We start from the raw sequence: 9244 nt of genomic DNA, 5'->3' as shown, positions 1-9244 counted from the left end.
TCTCTGCCTGTCCTGTCACGGCTATGGAGGCCGCCTGTGAACTCTCAGTCTATCCTGTCACGACCAAGGAGGTCATCTTTGAACTCTCTGCCTGTCCTGTCACGGCTATGGAGGCCTTCTGTGAATTCTCTGCCTGTCCTGTCGCGGCTATGGAGGCCATCTGTGAACTCTCTGCCTGTCCTGTCACAGCTATAGAGGCCGTCTGTGAACCCTCAACCTGTCCTGTAGCGACTATGGAGGCTGTCTGTGATCTCCCTGCCTGTCCTGTCACAGCTATGGAGGCCGTCTGTGATCTCCCTGCCTGTCCTGTCACAGCTATGGAGGCCGTCTGTGATCTCCCTGCCTGTCCTGTCACAGCTATGGAGGCCGTCTGTGATCTCTCTGCCTGTCCTGTCACGGCTGTGGAGGCCGTTTACGAACTATTGTCCTGTCTCAACCCAGCCGAAGAAGTTGTTTCTGATCTCTCAGCCTTGTCTGTCACACCCGAGGATGCAGTCTTTGAACTTCCTGACTGTTCTGCTGTGGCTACAAGGGCCGTTCAGGAACTCTCATCCCTGCCTGTCACTGCCATGGAGACCTTAAATTAACTTTCTGTATGCCCTGTTAACCCTGTCATTGCCAAAGAGACCACTAGTGAACAGTCTGTCTATCCAGTTTCAGTCAATGAGTTTGAATCTGAGCTATCTGTTTGTCCAGTTCCAATCAAGGAACCTGTTATCTGCCCCATTAGTCCAGTCATGAGCCCAGAAAATATAAATGCACTCCATGTCTGTCCCGTTAACCCTGTCATTGCCATTGAGACCATTCATGAACGGTCTGCTTGTTCTGTTTCCCCAAATTTGTATGTTGAACTGTCTGCCTTGCAAGTTTCAGTCAGTGGGCCTGTTTATGAACTGTCTTCCTGTCCAGTTTCAGTCTATAAGCCAGATTTGGAACTGTCTGGCTGTCCAATTTCCGTCAGTGAGTCTGATTTTGAACTACCTGCCAGTCAAGTTTCCCTAAATGAGTCTGATTTGAGTCTGCCTATCTTGCCAGTTTCTGTCACTGAACTGTCTGCTTCAGCCACTGTCAATGCCCTTGATTTTGAGATATCTGCCAGTCCTCTTCCAGCCAATGCATTTAATACTGAACTGTCTGTCTATCCAGTCACCAACACTGAACTTTTAGCCCTATCAGTTATTCCCAAGGTCCACTGTATTTCCTGTTCCAACACTGGGGGCCGTTCTGTCTGGCTCTGGTGGTCTTCCGCTCCGCTGTGGGGTTCTTCGGACTTGTTTGCTCTGCCCTGGTGTTCCTCAGCGCCGTCCTGACTTTCTATTCTGCCGGCTCCGCCCTGGCGCCAGTTTCCTGTCTGAGTTTTATTTAGTTCCTAGTTCCTTGCTCTAGTCCAGTTCAGTCGCATCTAGTTTTGCCTCATTGTCTGCGTCTTGGATATCTTGTCTGTCTTTGGATTACTCTCTTGCCTTGCCCCTCTGGATTACATTTGCCGTCATTTGACCCAAGCCTGTATATGGATTACTCTTTCGTCTTGCCCTCAATATACCTGTTTGCCATTGTCTGACCCTTGCCTGTTCCTGACCACGTCTGCTAATAAAAGCTTGCATATGGATCCGCACGCCTCTCGTCACGTTCGCCCCGTTACAATACCATTCAAAAGCTTGAAGTCAGTTTATTTATTTATTATTTTTTGTGAAAGAAATTAATACTTTTATTTAGCAAGGATGCTTTACAGTTTTTCTGAATTGCTAAAACACTAAACCTCAATCTCTGAACCAAATTTTCACTAGTTTAAACCAATTTGTCGAATAAAGCACTCTTTCTGCTAAACCTTAAACACGTTCAGGCAGTTAGGCTCTATTTGCAAATCTCATGCACTCTTTTTGCAAAACTCTAAACACATTCTCATTCACTTAAACACTTATCACACTTTGATGCATTTGTGCTTGTGTTGTTAAACACAAGCGGCAAAAGTTAAACACAATTAAAGCACAGTTGTCATCGTTTACACACAATGTTTCAAAATTGTTCACACTTGTTTCTAATGATGTGATCAAACCAACTGTACAAAATATGAGCCAGTTCAGAGTGCACAAGTGGCACAGGTGACTGAATCATGATACAAACATACGAATAGATGGAAACAATCTGAGAAGGAGAGGAGGAAGAGTACATGTAAGAAGTGGAGGATGAGGAGTCAAAACTGAAATGTCAGTTTTAGACTTACAATCAGGATTAGGTGCTTCTACACCCTTGTTTATCAGCCATAATTTCCCTCTGATTTTAGGAATAAATTATGGGTAAGTTTAGGTTTAGGGGTAGGGATTGGATTAAGTCTGTATTTTTGGACAGTAATGTTGATCCAGGATCATGTCTTACTTGGCAAAATCACGGCGACCTCAGGTCAGACCCAAGAACAAAGACATGATGCTGAGACAGAATGAATCTCTCATTGACCCTGATTTTACAATTGCACAACTTACAGTATTTGAGTGTACTGTAACATGCAATTCATTTTGAGTTTTATTTTACCTTTTTGGCCTTTGCAGTTGGACTGCAGTATTTTTGCAGTATCCAAGTGCTGAATATATACAAACATTCAGTACTATTCGATATTCAGCACTATTCTTGCAGTACATACAGTAGGCCTATACAATATACTGTATTCACCTTACTCAGTTGCAATTACTATACTTTTTTACAGAATTGCAAAAATGTTTACTCAATACAATATAGTTTTTTCTGTAATATTCTGGATGCTGTGTTCTCTATTTTTCTCTGTAGTGTCTAATGAATGCTCTGCAGTGTTTATTTTATTGACTCGTGTGTGTGTGATCGGAGAGCACCGTTTGATTTTGAGTGCAAGTGAAATGGTTTTACAGAGACTGTTTGATTTTGATGGAAGAGTCAGAGGTTTTGTGAATTGAGTTTGAGTATTTGGATTTGTGTTTAAGGTTCTGAGAGTGAGCCAAAATCACCACAATTAAAAGAACCAAAGACTTAAACTACTTCAGTCTGTGTGCACTGAATTTAACTTATGTCAGGTATGTAGGGGAATTTTTCATACAACACAATCATTTACTCACGCAATGAAAAGCATACTCAAATGAAAGCACCCTCAGTTGAAACTGTAATAATAGGATACTGGCGAAACAGGTTTAGCAACCTCTCCAGTGCCTATTTTTGTTAGCATTCTGGAGAATGCAAGAAATTTAGATTTACAACATATTTTTGTAGCGTTGAGCAGTGTAGCCAGTCCTGAACTCGTGATTTGCCACTATGTTCAAATTAGCCAGAATTCATTCACCGCTCAAAACTTTGCATTTTTTAGAGTTCTGCATGCTCGTGTAACCAACCAAACCCCCATCCCACCCCATGTGGGAATTCTCACTTCAGGTTGAACTCAAAAGTTGGCAGCCCTCAGTTTAACTTTTTTATAAATGGGGGATAGTGTTCAGTACAGAGAAGCTCAGAAACTAGTGAGAAAGGAATTTAGGTTAGTTAAATTCCAGTATAAGGATGAGGTGTAGAAACTTTGCTTTGGGTTGAGTGAAGTCTACAATTGGGAACTAAACAGAAGACTGCTTATATGGAGTTGGATGGGAAAATAAGTTATGCATTAGCCGAGTAATTTAACACAATTTGATACTACCAAATGGAAATTTCCAAGTATACTGTTAGATAGACCCTTTTTAGATACAAACTAATACATCTGATGTTTTTTTTTTTTTAAATCAGGTTAACCCTATTAAAAATAAATATACTAAAATATATTTGAAATACATTTATTTCATGCTAAGTATACTACAGATACATTTACATATGTATATAATTACAGTATGTACTTAATAGAAATACCCTGCAATTGTACTTTTAGTTAACTAAACTGGTATACTTAAAGTCTGCTAAATTGAAACAACAAATTTTGTACTTAATGCACTTTAATTGTGCAGAAGTTGTGCTGAGGTCCAACTAAATAAATACTGAAGTATATTTGATTGTGCTGAAGTGGAACTACTGCAAGTATACTTCAGGTACACTCTAAATATCTTGCATTTAAAGACTGATATTATTCAAAGATCATACAATCCTCATCAATAGTGACATTAAAACACATTTTAGGCTTAATATGAAGAAATGTGCATTATGCAGAAGTAGTACTCCAAATAAAGTTTAATTATAATTTTTATATCAGTAAGTCTTGAGCGATGTGTCAGTAAATATGTTTGAACAGATAGATTTAAAGTATTCTTAGTATGAAATAAATGTATTTTAAATATAATACTTTTTCAAAAGTAATATAAACTTTCAAAAGTTGAACAACTATCACAAGACATTAAAACAGTCATGGATCATCCAGGTAATGACAAACAATATTAAGATTCAGGGGTATGCAAACTTTTAAGTGAGGACATTTTAATAAATTCAGTTATTATTTTGTCTTCTGGAGTATATGTAAAAATCTGCTATGTGAAATAACATATTTAGGACAGTACTAAATAAAAAATAACGTGCAATTTTCATGATTCCTCCTATTTTGTTAAAATTATTAACATTTTGTATATTCTGCAAGGGATATGTGAACTTATGAGCAGACCTGTACGGACAATTTTGTCTGTGTGGACTAAAAAATTACAGTATGATGAACAACTTGAGAAATGACACGCAATAAAAAATTATCTGTTTACAAGGGATAGTTGCCTTGAGTTTTCTTTGCTTTCTTCACATATCATGGCCGATATTTAAAACTTTTTGCTGATATGTTGTCTCTATAGCAAACAAGTACACTTAAAAGAAAAGTCAAGTCAAGTCACCTTTATTTATATAGCACTTTTAACAATACAGATTGTGACAAAGCAACTGAACAGCACTAATTATGAAAATAGTGTCAATAATGCAAAATGACAATAGTAAACACTCATTTTTCAGTTAAAGACAGTTCATCATTGAATTCAGTGATGTCAACATCCAGCTCAGTTTAAATAATATCTTTGCAATCATGTCAACGATAACGCTGGAAATGAAGTGTCCCCAACTAAGCAAGCCAGAGGCGACAATGAAAACTTACTTGGAGGAAAATTGAAAATGAGGCTAGAACTGAAGGACTGTCTTACATGCTGTCCTTTGCAGACACACCCTGTCTGTAAAGTACAGCCTCCTCCATGCTGTATAAATAATCATCTGAGAGAGGCTCTTCCACTGAGGACCTTCAATCTGAGGTAGGATGAATTTAAATCTGTTGAATATTATAGATGTCTTCAAAGAGTTTAAATGCATTCAGATTAAAAAATTAATAGTAGAGTTTACCGAGTACTAATTTTACAAAATAGAAAATTTACATCAAACAAAAGTTATTAAACTATTGACTTTATTCTTGACATTTAATGACCCCATGGTAGAAATTAAGTTTTTAGTGTTGTTTATATGTCTATGTGCTGTTTTTAATATGCTTTAAGACAAACCAGCACATTAATCAATCAACACCATTGCTGAGCATTTTCTTTGTAAATCTTTGTCAATTTATTACAAATAAAAAACTTCAAAACATTTTTTCTTTTTTACAGCCGATGCATTAATAGCTGGGGGAGGGGGTGGGGGTGGGGGACTTTTGAAGATCAGGGTTGAACTTGAACTTATTTTGTCTTCTGGGAAACATGTAAATATCTTCTATAACCTCTGAAGGGCAGTACTAAATGTTAAAAAAAAATGAAATTTAGGCAAAATAAGAAAAATGTTCACATCTTCATTCTGTTCAAAAGTTTTCACCCTGGCTCTTAATGCATCATTTTTCCTTCTGGAGCATCAGTGAGCATTTGAACCTTCTGTCGGGTGGTTCTTTGCCTCCATGTCGTGCATTTAAAATCCTTTAATGCACGGCAAGCCATTGCTTATCCCTTACATATATGTATATATGTATGTGTGTGTGTGTGTATATATATATATATATATATATATATATATATATATATATATATATATATATATATATATATACATACATACAGGGCTTGACATTAACTTTTTTTGCTCACCAGTCACTGTGGCTAGTAGTTTTCCAAATTTACTAGCCACTTAGCATTTTCACTGGCCACAATTTTGTCGTTGGGAAATTATGTTTTATATGACTTAATACTGCATACAAAAATTTATTTAAATTGATTTCCAGGTAGTTTTTTACCTATTTAAAGGGCATTTTTCCCTAACCGTATTAAATGCATGCATCATCTTTCATATCAAATTCTTACATTTTTATTAATAATTTCACTTAATATAATAAGATAATATAGAGCTGTTACCAATCATATGAAATCAGTATCTACAAAATCGATCTTTCAACTGCAGAAGAAACAGAAGTGACTGGAGGCTGAAGCGGCATTCAGATGCATTTACACAGACAGTTCAATGTAGCTGAAATATAGCACGAATGCATTTACACTGCATGCAAAATTATAACAGCATAAATAATGTTGTGAGCTCGATGTTTTAAAATATATATTTGTAATATACAAATATGTAATATTTATATATAAACTTGCTTGCTTGTTTGCTCGTGTCCCTCTGTTTTTAATTCACATGCACTTTGCACTTAAAAATTTATTTAAATTGATTTCCAGGTAGTTTTTTACCTATTTAAAGGGCATTTTTCCCTAACCGTATTAAATGCATGCATCATCTTTCATATCAAATTCTTACATTTTTATTAATAATTTCACTTAATATAATAAGATAATATAGAGCTGTTACCAATCATATGAAATCAGTATCTACAAAATCGATCTTTCAACTGCAGAAGAAACAGAAGTGACTGGAGGCTGAAGCGGCATTCAGATGCATTTACACAGACAGTTCAATGTAGCTGAAATATAGCACGAATGCATTTACACTGCATGCAAAATTATAACAGCATAAATAATGTTGTGAGCTCGATGTTTTAAAATATATATTTGTAATATACAAATATGTAATATTTATATATAAACTTGCTTGCTTGTTTGCTCGTGTCCCTCTGTTTTTAATTCACATGCACTTTGCACTTTTGCACAATGCAATTTATAAAAATTAAAAATATGTTTTTGTAGACAATTTAGTCTTGAGTGGATCAGTGTGCGGTTAGCCACCCTCTTGCTCATTTTCAAATATCCTACTGGCTCTATGCACCTGCAGTACAAGGAACTATTTTTTTTAGAGCACTACAATTTTCTCAAGTTTTACATAATATACAAATATGAAATGTTGGAAAAAATGGAAAGATAAGTGACTATGAAAGTAAACCGCCAGTAGGTGGCAGCAAGTGACTTAATTAATGGGTCATTGAAGCATACCTTCAAACGATTTGTTCAGACAGCTGATTAATTCAAGAATGAAAGCAGGTGCCTGTCCTTATGAATGGACCAATGAATCATTGACTCAAATGATTGAAAATTCAAAAACGTGAATCATTCATTAACAAAACACTGTGTTGCTCAGACACGCGCAACTGTTCTGCTGTGATCTTTGTTTGGAACTATTTTCATTAACCAAATGGAGCAAAACATTCAACGTTGACAATATATCCTTTAAATTAATTCAAATTCAAATATTGAACTAAAATGTATATTAACTTCTCGTTTTAACTCTTGTATAAAATGTCAAATTTGCAATCGTGGCTTTCACGGAACTTCCCTTGGCCTTGCCATGTTGCTTAACTAGTCTGTATGTTATAAATATAAAAGCAAAGTTACATTTTTATGTTTCTTCTGTATGCAGTTGCGTTCATTTCATTTTCATTTCAGTTCATTTTGATTTCTCCACGAGATTCTCTCACATACAGACAGGCTGCATGAGCTTCAACTGGCGCGACCTTGTTTTTACTGATTATCCATTATCAATCGCCGTTTACACCGAATGTAATAAATTCAGAATCATTCTCGCCGAAATCTCGCCAAAATTTCTTGGGCAAGTAAAATTCTCTTCTTTCACTTTACCCTTCAAAAAATCTACTTTTCCCGGACAAGCTCTGTTACTGTAGTCTATATAAAATTCAACCCGCCAGAGTGGCTAGTGGGAGTGACCGTGTTACCCGCCACAGCTGAAAGCCACCCGCATTTGGCGGGTTGGTGGGTGTTAATGTCAAGCCCTGTATAGGCTATACAGGTGCATGTAAAAAAATTCGTGAAAAAGTTCATTTTCTTTTGTAACTCATTTCAAAAAGTGTAACTTTCATGAAAATATTCTAGATTCATTACATGTAAAGTAAAACATTTCAAAAGTTTTTTTTTGTATTAATTTTGATGATTAGAACTTACAACTCATGAAAGTCAAAAATCCAGTATCTAAAAATATTAGAATATTTCCTAAGATCAATCAAAAAAATTATTTGCAAAACAGAAAAGTTCAAGTTCTTTAAAGTATGTTCATTTATGCACTCAGTACTTGGTCGGGGCTCCTTTAGCACAAACTCCAGCATCAGTGAGGTGTGGCATGGAAGCGATCAGCCTGTGACACTGCTGAGACACTATTGAGCCTTCAGCTCGTCTGTATTGTTGGTCTTCCTTCCAGTCAACTTTGCATTTAATATGCTTTGATACAGCACTCTGTGAACAGCCACCACTTTCAGTAATGACCTTCTGTGATTTACCCTTTTTGTGGAGGGTGTCAATGATTGTCTTCTGGACCATTGCCAAATCAGCAGTCTTCCCCATTATTGTGGTTAAAAAGAACAAGAGATACCCGGCATTTATACTGTTGGGATGGTCATTTAATGAAACTCAAATGTAATTATTCTAATATTTTGAGATACTGGATTTTTGACTTTCATGAGCTGTAAGCTCTAATCATCAAAATTAAAACGAAAAAACTTTTGAAATGTTTTACTTTACATGTAATGCATCTAGATTCTAGAATATATGAAAGTTTCACTTTTTGAAATAAGTAACTTTTTGACAATATTAAAAAATTTTGAGATGCACCTGTATATGTAAGGGATAATCTCTGCTTGGCGTCAGGGTCCTGATCACCCTGTCGGGGTTTATTCCAACCGGCTGGATGTACATTATCCCGTTTATTACACGGCTACTTGCCACATAAGTAAATAATTAGACGCGAAATATTGATTTGAGTTGAAATATTTGAACGCAAAGCTTCCGTGTAGACAGCAGTTGCGAGCAAGCGGCAAATTCAAACTAGATGGACATTTAAGGGAAACACTTATGCAGTCAAACCACTTATTACACAACATTTCACCTCAAAAATAATTAAGGCAATAAAA

The sequence above is a fragment of the Sinocyclocheilus grahami genome, unplaced genomic scaffold (assembly GCF_001515645.1).
Source record: "Sinocyclocheilus grahami isolate Dianchi unplaced genomic scaffold, SAMN03320097.WGS_v1.1 scaffold277.1, whole genome shotgun sequence".
In the NCBI taxonomy this organism is placed as follows: Eukaryota; Metazoa; Chordata; class Actinopteri; order Cypriniformes; family Cyprinidae; genus Sinocyclocheilus; species Sinocyclocheilus grahami.
The sequence above is the reverse complement of the archived record's forward strand: the minus strand, read 5'-3'. Positions refer to the sequence as shown.